Source organism: Papaver somniferum, chromosome 9 (genome assembly GCF_003573695.1).
Source record: "Papaver somniferum cultivar HN1 chromosome 9, ASM357369v1, whole genome shotgun sequence".
Lineage (NCBI taxonomy): Eukaryota > Viridiplantae > Streptophyta > Magnoliopsida > Ranunculales > Papaveraceae > Papaver > Papaver somniferum.
Window position 1 is genome coordinate 89,836,481 of NC_039366.1, and position 11,012 is coordinate 89,847,492.

At 35.3% G+C, this 11,012-nt stretch overlaps 1 long non-coding RNA gene across 1 annotated transcript; it reads left to right on the forward strand.

The window, feature by feature from the left end:
- The first annotated feature begins 9,043 nt into the window (after positions 1-9,043).
- On the forward strand, positions 9,044-9,496 carry LOC113308906. The gene is made up of 2 exons (XR_003340171.1): positions 9,044-9,115; positions 9,197-9,496. It is a non-coding gene; the product is annotated as an uncharacterized LOC113308906 (long non-coding RNA).
- The last annotated feature ends 1,516 nt before the right edge of the window (positions 9,497-11,012 follow it).

Here is an 11,012-nt window from a genome sequence, read left to right on the forward strand (position 1 = left end):
AAGTTTTGGTAACTAATTTAACGTCCGATTATTTCAAAGACAAAATTTGAAAAGTATAAGTTTTTCCAAATTCTGATTTTTGGGCCATCGTACATTCGGAACTTTATAAAAAACCTATCCTCCGAATATCACAAGTTCAAAACAAACCACGCCATGGCTCCAGGTGGTTCCAAGGGCCATATTGAAGGTTAGACAGCCCAATTCGGAAGTTTTGGTAACTAATTTAACGTCCGATTATTTCAAAGACAAAATTTGAAAAGTATAAGTTTTTCCAAATTCTGATTTTTGGGCCATCGTACATTCGGAACTTTATAAAAAACCTATCCTCCGAATATCACAAGTTCAAAACAAACCACGCCATGGCTCCAGGTGGTTCCAAGGGCCCATATTGAAGGTTAGACACCCAATTCGGAAGTTTTGGTAACTAATTTAACTTCCGATTATTTCAAAGACAAAATTTGAAAAGTATAAGTTTTTCCAAATTCTGATTTTTGGGCCATCGTACATTCGGAACTTTATAAAAAACCTATCCTCCGAATATCACAAGTTCAAAACAAACCACGCCATGGCTCCTGGTGGTTCCAAGGGCCCATATTGAAGGTTAGACAGCCCAAATTCGGAAGTTTTGGTAACTAATTTAACTTCCGATTATTTCAAAGACAAAATTTGAAAAGTATAAGTTTTTCCAAATTCTGATTTTTGGGCCATCGTACATTCGGAACTTTATAAAAAACCTATTCTCCGAATATCACAAGTTCAAAACAAACCACGCCATGGCTCCAGGTGGTTCCAAGGGCCAATATTGAAGGTTAGACATCCCATATTCGGAAGTTTTGGTAACTAATTTAACGTCCGATTATTTCAAAGACAAAATTTGAAAAGTATAAGTTTTTCCAAATTCTGATTTTTGGGCCATCGTACATTCGGAACTTTACAAAAACATTATTCTCCGAATATCACAAGTTCAAAACAAACCACGCCATGGCTCCAGGTGGTTCCAAGGGCCAATATTGAAGGTTAGACATCCCATATTCGGAAGTTTTGGTAACTAATTTAACGTCCGATTATTTCAAAGACAAAATTTGAAAAGTATAAGTTTTTCCAAATTATGATTTTTGGGCCATCGTACATTCGGAACTTTATAAAAAACCTATCCTCCGAATATCACAAGTTCAAAACAAACCACGCCATGGCTCCAGGTGGTTCCAAGGGCCAATATTGAAGGTTAGACATCCCATATTCGGAAGTTTTGGTAACTAATTTAACGTCCGATTATTTCAAAGACAAAATTTGAAAAGTATAAGTTTTTCCAAATTCTGATTTTTGGGCCATCGTACATTCGGAACTTTATAAAAAACATATCCTCCGAATATCAAAAGTTCAAAACAAACCACGCCATGGCTCCAGGTGGTTCCAAGGGCCAATATTGAAGGTTAGACATCCCATATTCGGAAGTTTTGGTAACTAATTTAACGTCCGATTATTTCAAAGACAAAATTTGAAAAGTATAAGTTTTTCCAAATTCTGATTTTTGGGCCATCGTACATTCGGAACTTTATAAAAAAACCTATCCTCCGAATATCACAAGTTCAAAACAAACCACGCCATGGATCCAGGTGGTTCCAAGGGCCAATATTGAAGGTTAGACATCCCATATTCGGAAGTTTTGGTAACTAATTTAACGTCCGATTATTTCAAAGACAAAATTTGAAAAGTATAAGTTTTTCCAAATTCTGATTTTTGGGCCATCGTACATTCGGAACTTTATAAAAAACCTATCCTCCGAATATCACAAGTTCAAAACAAACCACGCTATGGCTCCAGGTGGTTCCAAGGGCCAATATTGAAGGTTAGACATCCCATATTCAGAAGTTTTGGTAACTAATTTAACGTCCGATTATTTCAAAGACAAAATTTGAAAAGTATAAGTTTTTCCAAATTCTGATTTTTGGGCCATCGTACATTCGGAACTTTATAAAAAACCTATCCTTCGAATATCACAAGTTCAAAACAAACCACGCCATGGCTCCAGGTGGTTCCAAGGGCCCATATTGAAGGTTAGACAGCCCAAATTCGGAAGTTTTGGTAACTAATTTAACTTCCGATTATTTCAAAGACAAAATTTGAAAAGTATAAGTTTTTCCAAATTCTGATTTTTGGGCCATCGTACATTCAGAACTTTATAAAAAACCTATCCTCCGAATATCACAAGTTCAAAACAAACCACGCCATGGCTCCAGGTGGTTCCAAATGCCAATATTGAAGGTTAGACATCCCATATTCGGAAGTTTTGGTAACTAATTTAACGTCCGATTATTTCAAAGACAAAATTTGAAAAGTATAAGTTTTTCCAAATTCTGATTTTTGGGCCATCGTACATTCAGAACTTTATAAAAAACCTATCCTCCGAATATCACAAGTTCAAAACAAACCACGTCATGGCTCCAGGTGGTTCCAAGGGCCCATATTGAAGGTTAGACAGCCCAAATTCAGAAGTTTTGGTAACTAATTTAACGTCCGATTATTTCAAAGACAAAATTTGAAAAGTATAAGTTTTTCCAAATTCTGATTTTTGGGCCATCGTACATTCGGAACTTTATAAAAAACCTATCCTCCGAATATCACAAGTTCAAAACAAACCACGCCATGGCTCCAGGTGGTTCCAAGGGCCCATATTGAAGGTTAGACATCCCATATTCGGAAGTTTTGGTAACTAATTTAACGTCCGATTATTTCAAAGACAAAATTTGAAAAGTATAAGTTTTTCCAAATTCTGATTTTTGGGCCATCGTACATTCGGAACTTTACAAAAACATTATCCTCCGAATATTACAAGTTCAAAAAAAACTGTTTCCTGGAACCAAACAACACCATGATCGGAAAGAAAGTTGACTCATAAAATAACTGAATATTACAATCGCTAGGTTGTTTAACAAAATAATCTACCGATTTTGTATAATCGGCTAGTTTTTATATTAATAATACTCCGATTACATCCATTACATAAAGTTTAAACGGCCTTAACCTTACAATTTCGTCAAAAGAACCTAAATCCATACTCCTAATTGACCATAAAAGTATTAAAACAGATCATAACTTCCAGTGACCATAGAAATTGTCCCTCTTGATTTTGTAGCATCCTTCATGTTCAAATCGTTTCCCGTAGAGGTCCACATACCGGCGATCCGCAAGATTTCTCTGAAATTACGAATGAGTAACAAGTTAGTACTAACTTTTGTTAATGTGAATTGGAGTTACAGAGATACTTACTCGTTTTTCATACGTCCACCAAGGAAAAGCGTTCCTAACAAACCGTTCCTCATCTTCAAGTTTGTCAATCTCCTTATCTAGCGCATTCTTTCTCATCTTAATGTCATTGGATGATCTTCGAATTCGATTACCATCTAAGGCCTCAAATACCATTAAGATACGGTTCCATATCTGCTCTTCGGATTCCGATTTGTGGAGCTTGTGAACACTATCATGAGTAGTTACCACAACCCACGCTCTATAAATAGCACAATCTTCTTCTTCGGCAAAAGCAATATCCATGTTTTTTGTTATGAAAATTAAAACTGAAGAGAGGAAAGAGTTTGGTGCAATTGGGGTGATAGATATGAGTTTCTTTATATAGGTTTAGGGTCCAACTGCTCTTTTTGTTTTTCCCAAAAACTCCAACGGCTAATTTGACGAAAGTTGAATGTGGAGAAACCAATAATCGGTAGGTATTGGATTTAGCATATCTACCGATTATGGTAGCTTTCAAAATTTGAATTTGCGGCAACTTATAATCGGTAGGTTTTGTAATATATTTAACTCCCGATTAACGCTGAATCCAAAACACGAACCAAGAAATACTGCACCTCGTATAATCGGACGTCTGACAAATATTTTGGCCTCCGATTGCTTTCGGAGGGTAACAATGTTATCATATCCTCCGAATATATAAGGGTAATTTCGCCATTACGAATTACGCGAGATAAGGGCTGGCTACATTTTCCCTTTGAGTGACCTTTTTTGTTTTTTTGTTGGCCCCTAAATCCTTTTGAGTGGCCCCTAAAAACGCCAGGATAAAAAACTCCAAATATTGCTTGTTTTGCAATTTTGTTTGCTAAATCATTTGCATCTCTTTTCACATGAGAGCAGTGCCAGAAATCAAAATCTCTAAGAAGTACTAATGCATCAAAAATTAAATTTGCTAAGGTCCATTTTATTGCCGAAAAATTCCCATTCAAAGCGTTTATCACGTTGCTGCAGTCCCCTTCTAAATGTATTGAGAGCTTTCCTTGTTCTTTTGCCCACAAAATAGCTTCCAGGAGAGCTTTAGTTTCTGCTTGTTCCGGGTCTAGAACTTTACCAGCACCTCCTCGCAATTCATTGCAATTTCCTGAAATATCTCTACAAATTAGACCATATCCATAATTCCCTGTCTCTTTGGTAAATGCAGCATCAAAATTGATTTTATCTACATTATATATTGACACATTCCAATAAGAGGGGGTTCTGTTTTCATGTCTACTATTATGTACAGCTGAAGTACTAGCAGACCAACTTCCCATTTCAGTTAAAATATTATGGGTAGTAGTTGAAATATTAACCTGCACATCATCAAAATGTTTAGCACACCTGGATTTCCATACAAACCAAGAAAAAAACTTACTAATGTAAAGACCTGTGTATCCATCTGATGTTGAGCAGAGTTAACATTGAATAAATTACACAACCAAGTATGAAAATCAAAGTTCTTCAGAGTAGTATGCATATTAGGATTAACACCATTGTAAACCCTCTCAGTGAACTCACATTCAACATAAAGGTGATGAACAGACTCAAAATAATGACCACATAAGCAGCATGTAGAATCCTGATATTGAGTATACCTAGCCAGCCAACTTTTAGTTGGAATACAGTTATGCAAACATTTCCACATAAAATATTGGATTCTAGAAGGTAACCTAATTTTCCTAAAGGAGCTCCAAGATATGTTTAAGTTATTTTTAGTGGGATGCCTAACAAGTTGATCATTTAATATAACTTTATATGCGGACTTAACTGAGAACTCACCATTAGGTGCTGGTTTCCATTTTAGTTTGTCTTTTCCATATAATGGGATTTTAATACTTGTTATAGCATTAACACTATTCTGGTCAAAGAGGATGTTCAAGGTCTCTAATTTCCAAGATTTTGAACTACTATTTATGATTTGATTTACATGAGAAGGATTACTAGATATAAATCGAGAGGTAGGTGGACCAGTAATGCTTTGGATCCAATCATCTCTCCAAATCCTGATTGTACTACCATCACCCACTTCTAAAATGTAGTGCTTCTTTACTATTTCTAAACCTTTGCAGATTCCTACCCAAATCCAAGACCCATTCTTAGGCATGATGTCAAAAAGAGGATTCAGATTATTGAAATACTTACCTTCAAGGATTTTAACCCAAGGAGCATCTGGTTGTTCCAACATTCTCCAAGCAAGCTTGGTTAATAAAGCTTGATTTAAAAGATCAGATCTTCTAATGTTTAAACCTCCTAAAGCTCTAGGGAGTTGAATGTCACTCCATCTTTTTGGGAAGATTCCTTTACCATTTTCTTGTTTTCCCCACCAAAAATTTCTTTGGATTGAATCCATTTTATCAGTGATGGTCCTTGGCATGGGAAAAACAACTAAATGGTGGTTGGCCAAACTACCTAAAACTGACTGGTTAAGGATAGTCTTACCTGGTGGAGCTAGAAAAATAGATTTCCAGGGAGCTAATCTTCCTGAATAGCAATCCATGAAATGGACAAAGGAATCAACTTTATGTTTTTGCAAAATAAGTGGCACACCAAGGTATTTTTCCTGCAAAGACATTCTCTTTATCTGCAAAATATCAACTAAATCATTTTTCATCTTAGTAGGGACTTTAAAACTGAATGCAAGAGCAGATTTATCGAAATTTACTGCTTGACCAGAAAATTTACTAAATTGTTCTATAATGGTAGTTAAGTTCCTAGCATCTTTTTTCCTAGCCTTTATGAAAATCAAGCAATCATCTGCAAAAAACAAATGAGTTATAGATAAAGCCCATCATTTTCAGCTTTATTAAGACTCCTAGATAAAGCCTCCATGCATAAGATAAAAAGATAGGGTGACAAAGGGTCACCTTTTCTTAAACCTCTAGTAGGATTAAAAATATTACCTGGAGCACCATTAAGTAAGATAGAAGTTGTAACAGTAGATATGCATTCCATTATCATTTCATACCAAGCATCAGAGAAACCGAGATTTTTCATGCTTTTAATTAAGAAGTTCCGTTCTATTCTATAAAATGCCTTAGACATGTCTAGTTTAATGGCAATTCCTCCATCCCTGGCTTTTGTTTTTTTCATAGAATGAATGACCTCATGAGCTATAATGATGTTGTCCTGTATTTTCCTGCCAGCCACAAAGGAAGTTTGTGAAGGGGATATGATCTGATGAAGGGGTAACACCATGTGGGAAAATATATTTCGTAAATATGAAGAAACCATGAACATCAATTCTCGTGATGCATGGATTGGCAGCGAAAACATGACAAACAGTTCGCTTTCGAAAGTTGTTATCATATTTTGAAGGTGTTGAACAAATATAATCCAGATGTGTTAGTAGGTAATCAACAAGTACCTGAAAGGTCACCATATAATTCTTATCCCTCAACACCAAATTGTTCACCATTTTCACCAGGTCCATCAAATTCTTCACCAGATACCCCAAGAAACCCAAATGCGAACTTAGTTTTCAATAATGATGGCGGTAAGAGAAAACAGGGAGGAACAATGCAAGATTGGCTAGAAAATTAGCCCAAGAAGGAGCAAGTTCCGGTGGATTTAACATGATGGAGTTTATGGAACATCAAAAGACCTTCGAGAAGCAAAGAGCAATTGATAGGAAATTTCAAAACAAGGAGAGTAAGAAAAGTCGTCTTTCTCAAGAAAAATTTGGGTTTGACTATGACAAGCATAACATTCTTCAAGCTAACACTTCAATTATGAACGCCCAACAAAAACATGTGTGGAAAATCGAATTTGACAGGACTCAAGCACAGATTGAACAACAAACTGGATTTACTAACAACCATGACGATGATGAGGATGAGTCCGATGACGAGTTTGATGTAGTAGTTCCTCTAGATGATTGATGTATTAATTTAAATTTTAATTTAAAGTATTTTAATTTGATATGTTGTTGGTTCATTCTACTTAATTAGCTTGAAATGAAAAGTTGACTAATATGAAATGTTGTTGCAATCCACCTAAATAAGTTTCGCATATTAACTTAAACCAAAATACATAAATATAATCAAACCAAAATACATAACTTAAACCAACATGACTTAAAATACATAACCTAATAATTAAACCAAAATAACTTAAAATATATAATTTATCTTTCATGCTCTGCCCAAAGATTCATTTCCATATCATCTCTTAAACTGTCATACAAATTATAGTTTTGAATGTAATTAGTTATTTATGCATAATTCCTTGCAGGGACCCTTCTTTGTGATTGAATCTTTGGTCTCAAATCTTCATCTTCATAGTTAACCACTCTGAATCATGACGGGTTTCCTGAATGACCATGTTATGAATTATGCAAGTGAGCATAGTCTAGTGCATTTCACGAGCACTTAACCCACGATATAGGCCACAAATGATAGCGAACTTCCTCTTTGAAATTCCAAAAGCGCGTTCCACATCCTTCCTCACTGCTATTTGGGCAGTGTTAAAATACCAGTATGAACGTGCCCGACAGGAGGCTGACGGTAGCATGGAACCAAGATTGACCATTTTGGGTAGATACCATTCGTAAGATAATACCCATTAGTGTATTGATGGTCGTTGATCGTGAAATGGACTTGGAGACAAATTCCATACTTCAGATCTTCAAATAGAGGCGACTTGTACAAAACAATAATATCATTTGTGAACCCGGAAGACAAAAAAAAAATGTGTTATACCCAACAATCATAAGAAGCGATAGCTTCAAGGATAACGGTTGGTTTAGGATAATGACCCTTATATTGACCGGCCCAGTAAACATGGCATCCTTGCCATACCCATGCATACATGCAAGACTACCTAGTATTCCAGGAAATCCCCTTTCCTCATTCTCCCTCAATATTTGTCTAACATCTTCCTAGGTTGGTTTTCGTAAATATGTTGGACCAAAATGATTAATCATTATTTCACAAAACAATGAAAGGTAAGTGAATGAAGTTGTTTTACCCATACGAAGGTACTCATCGTTCGCATCCGCTGGTCTGCCATAACCTAAAACCTTTAAAGCCGAAATATTTTTTTGTTCAGGACTATAATCTCTAATATTGAGTGCATCAAACTGATAATTAAATCGACCTTGAAAATTTTGATCAGAGTACACACAATTGGAAAGAAAATAATCGTGCATCAGATTCTGATGGTAAAATTCCCTCCCTAGATAAATATACCTTCTTGAGAATACTTCTTGTGGCTCTGGAACTCTAGGAATTTGGCCCGTATGTACAAGCATCAAAGTGTCGATTAGTTTATTATTTTCAGCTTCATCATCATCAAGTTGTTGCAACCTCCTTCGATGCATTTCTTATTGTAATCTAAACCGATTCACAATGACATTCCTCTCTTCATTGAATCTCGCCATTGATGATTATGAAATTTAAAATGAGAATATAGATAGAGAAATTGGGGATATATAGGTAGAAGTTGGTGTGAGTAACTTGGAGAAATACAAGGGCGTATATATAGGAACCAGTAAGGAGAAATAGCCGTTGCAAAATATCTACTGGTCGATAATTTTAATATCACCAGCGATACTATTTATATCGCGCGATGGGATGTATGACGCCAGCGATACTCATAATATAACTAGCGTTCTGGATAATAACGCTCGCTAGAAACTCGATCGCCCAGTGATTTTCCCATAGTGCACAATTGGTTTTCCGTGCCACCTGGTATGCCAAACATTTTTTTTGGCATGTGCATAGGAATAGGCGTTAGTACTCAGTTTTTTTTTTTGACCTAAGATAAATCGTCCACATAATTTCTCAAAGAAATTAATTTGTCATCCCTTGACAAGTTCAAAGTTGTAAAAGAGGTAACTTCGGAAATCCTAATCTTTTTTGCTAAAACATCAACAGCTCCGATATGGTCTTTCTAAGAAAACACATTCTTGCAGTTTCCCACTATGAAGATGTCGGAAGTTCCCCTCAAATTTGAAACCCGTCTAATTGCTTCGTTAAGAGCAGACATCCGTTTTTTTTAAGGTCATTTGGTGAGACCTGATGTGGCTCTTGCATGGATGCAGGTGTTGTTCTGTGTTCCTTGAAAAAAATCAAGAGAAGCATCAATTAAAAGAATTTTCATGGCTTCTTAACGTACTTTCCATGTCAGGGGAAGTTTCATTTTCTTTGCTAATTGCAACTATACTCTCTTTTGAAAGTAAGGCATGTTGAAATATATTTCTCTAACAAACTTAGTTGGATGTTGTTTATGGCTTTTAAATATTATATTACACCTAAGTTGACATAGGGGACAAAAAAAACAAAAAAAGGATAAACTTTTGATGGGGGCCATAGCCATAAGAAACAAATCAGAAATTGACATGTGTTTTTCTTATTAATTGTTTCACTAATTCTGTTTCCAAAAATATCAAAAATAAAATATAACTAGTTAAGATAACCAATATTTTCTTCAAAAATAAATTATTTTTGGAAACTGATGGAATCAATTAATATCAAAAACATATCTCAATTTCTGATTTGTCCTCCACGCCCCTATCAAAAAAATGCTCCGTCAGAAATTTATCCAAAAACTATGAGTTTTTTTTTCTTCCAAATCATCAAACTGATGATAAAATAATGTTTAATTCAATAGTGTTAGGACCAGCAACTAAAGGAGTTAGTCCATCTGTCCAAGAGAAAACCACACAACAGATGCGAGGAGTTTATTATGAGTATTATTGCATGGACAACAGGTAAGAGATGCTTTATGACTAAACCTAGCAAATTTGTTGTCTTCATTATGAGTATTCTTGTAGGGACAACATGTTATGAGTAACCCTAGCAAGTTTGCTATTTAATAGAAGTGCATTAGAATAAAGTTTATATCAAAAAAAAAAAAGTTTCCAAACAAACAGTTGAACTCAAGGTTGAAACTCTCTCTTTTTTTTTTTCTTCTCTTTCTCTCCTCTTTTATCTTCTCATTCATGGATTAAGCCTCCTCGGAGCCCCCATGAGGATCAGAGGTGGTTAAATCATCAAAGCTAAGTGTTGTTCAACAAGGAATTGAGCAAATCATAATAGACATAGAGGTGGATGTATCAATTCTGGTTAAATCACTAAAGAAAATTAAAAAAAATAATCTTCCGATCCTATGGGATTTTATCTGGTTTGTTTTGGTTCATAGAGGTGGAGGACTCAATTCTGGTTTTTCCTTTCTGTTTTTTTAAAAAAAGTTATTGCATTCGGTTTTCAGCCGCATCACTATTTAAGATGTCTTTTAGGATTTTTTTTACTTCGGTTTTCTCATCAAACCATATCAAATATAATCGGAACAATAATTAGTTTATATATAAAGACCTAAAGGTCTGGATAAATAAAGCTCCCACGTTGAACGGTGAGAAAATCCTAGTTTCCTATTGGCCGAAATAAGCCTTTTGTGGTTTTTGTGAAACGAAAGTTTTGGTGAGGACACTTGGTAACATATGATTGGTGTAAAAATTACAAACCCGTATGGAAAACTTAACTTATAGTGTTTGGAATTTTATGGAAGCCCAAATTCAATTCAGAAGTCGAGTACCTACATATTAGGACTTTTTTTTTTCCAAATTAATACATCTAAAGACGTAGACAAATAAAGCTCTCACGTTGAACGGTGAGGAAACCCTCGCTTCATATTGGCCGAAACAAGCCTTTTTTGAGTTTTGTGAAACGGGAGTTTTGGTGAGGACACTTGGCAACGTATGATTAGTATGAAAATTAAAAAGGAAAACT